Consider the following 4,473-nt stretch of genomic DNA (forward strand, 5'->3'; position numbering starts at 1 on the left):
TTTAAAGAGGTGGCAGGAGGATTTGCCCCGAGGTGTGAACAGTGCTCTCAGCTCAAAACAGGGACTTTATCATCTGTTCTGAGCATATGATGCAAGACCCCTTTTAAAGCCAAGGAGACAAAATAGGAGGGCGGGATATGAAGTGGAATAGTAAACAGGTATCCAGTCCCTGAGGCCAGAACAGATGGACACCCTCCCCAAAACAGGAGCCAACACTATTTGGTGGTTCAGAGAGCAGCTAAACACAGCCTGCTTGCATGTGATATCTTGGGTTCCCAGGGACACCATGAAGCACAGATATTTTAAGAAGAGCCACTTTAAAGTAGTCCTTCTCACTTTTTACAGTGATTCTCTGCCTGCACTGGAGTCAATGTGGGCTTGATTTTGGTATTTTTGATTTCTTGACTTTTTTGTATGCCATTCCTGACAATATGGCTCAGACTTGTTTTTCAAAGTGAGGGCTTGATTTTTCTGAGTGCTCAGAGCTCTTGTTGACTTCAAGTGGAGATGTCGCCGCTCATCTCTTTTGAAAATCAGGTCCATCTTATGTGAGCATGTGGTTCTTTTTATTTGTCGCAAAACTAAAAAGAAGTTTTGATAGAAAACAAGCTTTATATCTTCTCTTTCATACAGACAACATGTAGAACTGCCCTTGGGGCTTTGAATATATTTACATCCTTTCACAATTAACCCTAATGGGACAAATATGGCATTTTTTCTTCTCTGAGCAGAAACACTCAAAGCTGCAAAACATCCCCTGTTTAAATAGATCTCATTATATCAGCTACACCAAATCTCTCCTCTTTATATACAGAGGATTAGACTTCTTTTCTCTGTCATGCAACATTAAAATAGGAAGGCATACACAAGGCTGACATGGATTTGACAAAAAATTAATGATTTGTACATCACTTTAATGCTTTAAATCTGCAATTCATGTATGCTAATTAGGTCATAATGGGGCTGTTTGAGAACAGAACTGTCATCAGGCTGCTCTGGCGGCTTCTGGGAGCAGAGATACAGCCCTGCCTTCCACTGGTTGGCTCCTGGAGTCTGTGCTGTAACCTGGCAGATCTATGACACCATTTTTTTCTTGCACAATTGTTTCCTGGATGTGGTGCTTTAATCTATCAGAGTTATGATGGCATATCTCAAATAGCGAGCTCCTGGATCCTGCAATACATCCTGGTGGAAATGGCATACAGGCACTATATCTCAGTGATTGATTCCTTGATTTTAAACTGTCACACTCTATCTCATAGGGCAGCTGTCAGCTTCCCAGATGCATGAAGTTATATTTATGCAGCATGCTATGAAAAAAAAATATATATAGTGATTTTATTTACAGATAAGTAAGGTTGTAAAACTTAGGAAAAACAAAAGGGGATTCAAAAACATGCCTATATTTTATTTTTTAGCTGAAAAGCCTGGCATATCTCTCTGTTGCAGGAGAACAAAACTGCTCCCTCGTTCAGAGATCTCTTTAGTTTTGCACCAGTGGTGCAAAGACAAAAGCTGTCACAACAGAGCGAGGGAAAGCCAGAAAGCACCTTCACAAATGGGACAACGGGAAGCAGCACATCTTGCAAAATGATAACAGTGGAGAGTATTGTGCTGTGTGATAACACAAGCTGCTGTCTTTGCTGACAGCTGTTCTTTACAGGTTCTAGCAAAGCCCAAAGCTGCTTTGCAGTTTGTAGAAGGGTATTTTGTATGGAAAGTTCAAAAAGCATACAGTAACAGAGGAGAAAGTTCTGCCTTCCTGTGAGTTTCTTCAAGGGGAGTGTTACAGGTGTCATGGGGCTGATCCAAGCCGCCTGAGGGCAGCTTGAACTTTCAGTCAGCTCTGGATCATAAAGGAGCAGTTTCAAGAGGCATATCGCATTCTTTGTTCTAGAAAACTGGAAGGAAGGCTAAGTAGAGGTGAATGCTTAAGAGTAAGGGATTTGAACAATGATTCTGCAAGGAAACCTGATAGAAATAATTTGTTAAAAAAAAGTGGGACGCAACAGGCCAAGGTAGCAACTGGATTCTTCTGCCTGTGGTACCCCTCTTTTTGACTTCTCTTTGTCACGTTGGCTTCAGTCTTGTTCTCTTGTTTCCTCTCTCTCTGTACACACATGCTCACAGACACACACATGGACATCCATTCACTCACATTGATGGTCAGAGCTGTACTTGTGGTCAGTGTGCATCTTCTATTGCTCATAAAAGCCTGTCCCATTAGGGCATCTACAAGTCAGATCTTTTCTTGGCCTAGGTATCTCTACAGTACTTTGTATATGTGGGGTGTACTCATCACATTACCAGTAATCCTTTTCTTTATAACTATTTTTGAGAAATATAAAAGCTCATTTTCTTTTGCACTTGGCATGGTCATATGTAGGAGAGGAAGCCCTCTTACAGCATGGCTCTTCCATTGTACTAGGAAAGCACATTCAAAGCATATCTTCAAGGCAAAGCAGCCAGTTCATAATCTGACTTTTCATGCAGAGTCAACAACCCAAATGAAAATATAGAAGGTCTGCTGGGAGGCATGCCTTGCCCATTCAGTAGGCAGAGTGCCAGGGTACGTGCTGGATGATCTGAAAAATGCTGGCTTGGCAAATCTTGGAGCAGTCGCCCATTCTGACCACTCTGCAACACTTCTGTGCAAAATGGTAATGTAGACAGTCTGGACTACAGAATAGCTGTAGGTTTTGCACTGTGCCTCAGAGTCCCAACAGAGATTAAAGCTCTCCTGTGGTTGGTGCTGCATACTCATCGCATCGTAAGAGATAATCCCCCTCCCAAAGCTTACAGTCAAACAGACAAGACAGATGAAAGACGGGAAGTAGAAGAGGCACACAGAAGTGAAGTGATTTGCCTGAGGTCACACAGCAGGTCGGTGACAGAGCCAAGTATAAGAAGCCTTGCTACTTCTTGCCAGCATGATGTCCATTGCCTAAAGCTAGTGTACAGAATTTCTCTCAGGCTGAAATGCTCTCAGTCTTCTGCAGGGCTGCTGCCAGCAGCAGAGTGCTGCTGTGATGTGGAACTGTAGATGTTACTTTTCTGCAATGCCTTCATGAAGCTTGAGCACAGGGCACCACTGTGTGCGTCTGTTTGGCTGCCCTGATTTTGCCTCATCCCTGATCTGACAACCCTATTGTCACACCAAGGGGTAAGCACAGTCCTGGTACAGGACAGGCTCTGCCTGCACAATGTTCTCTGAAGGGTTGAGTCATCACTACTAGACACAGCATTTGCCAAGCGTGAGGTGTAATTCCTGTTTTCCTTCCCCCTTATCTGGACTAGCTATGTTTTATTGGTTGGCAAAATGTCTTTCTCATTGTGTTTTTCTTTAGTACTTATTCATGATGCAAAGAATATCTTTCCTTTGCATAGGGAGGCCAGAGACCGCATATGAACTTGAAATATGTTTGTGTAGGGCCATCTTTCAAGAGCTTATAGTTAAGACGCTCTGCCACCGCTAATCCAGGTCAGAATTGGCTTCCCTGCTGGGGTAAAATAAATCAAACCAAATGCCTCTGCAGCCTCACAGGTATAATTTAGCACAACACTGGGCAGGGCAGAGACAACCTGTCTAATGACTTCTCCAGCTTTCACTAGCTTTCCTGAATGAAGTCTGCTCCTGTCAGTACAAGCAGCTGGAGCCAGGCCAAAGGAAGCAACAGGGAATCCAGATAGAAGGCATTTGTAACAAGTATAGTTCAGATTGCCTTTGACTAGTAAGCTGAGGTGCATATCATCACTGATTTGATGTCTGGACTTTGTCATTCTTGCTTACAAGCTGCATGTGGTGTGGTGCACCAGAGTGGTGCAGCAATAAGAACTGACTACATGGAAAGTACAAGGTGTAAAGTGAGAGCAGATAATGAGATTAAGAGGGGGCAGTATGTGTTTAGGAGTAGTCCTAACTTGAGGAGTGGTGTATATGCAATCTTTAGTTTGTGTTTTGTTTGCTTTAGATGGAAATTCCCTCCAGAGTCTCCCACTGTAGCACAGTAGGAACTTGTCAACGAGCACATTAATGTGGGATCGATTTTTCCAGCAGTCCTTGTCCTGCTCATCATTTTGTGTGTAAACACACTGAGAGATAAAAACCCCACCTTCCCAGCATAAGGTAGCAGCTCTTTCTACAGGGACTCAGTGGTATTTGGTGAAGTTCACCACAAAGGACAGGAAATCCATTGCTAAAGAGGCAGGGTATGAAAATACTGGATCAGTTGCACATCATTTGTTCCCAGCATCATCACTGATGTCCTCAGAGCCACCAGTGTCACATTCCTTGTGGCAAAAGCTGAAGCCAACACTTCTGAGAATTACTCTGATGCTTGGTATCCAACTGGCGATGCCCTGGGTCTGTGTCCAACAGGTACCAAACACCCACAGCTGAGGAGCTCTCCCAGCAGCAGCTGCCCAGCACCTGAGACACCCATGCCGAGTCTCACTTTGCCCTCACTCAGCTCC

Source organism: Anas acuta, chromosome 6 (genome assembly GCF_963932015.1).
Source record: "Anas acuta chromosome 6, bAnaAcu1.1, whole genome shotgun sequence".
Classification (NCBI taxonomy): Eukaryota; Metazoa; Chordata; class Aves; order Anseriformes; family Anatidae; genus Anas; species Anas acuta.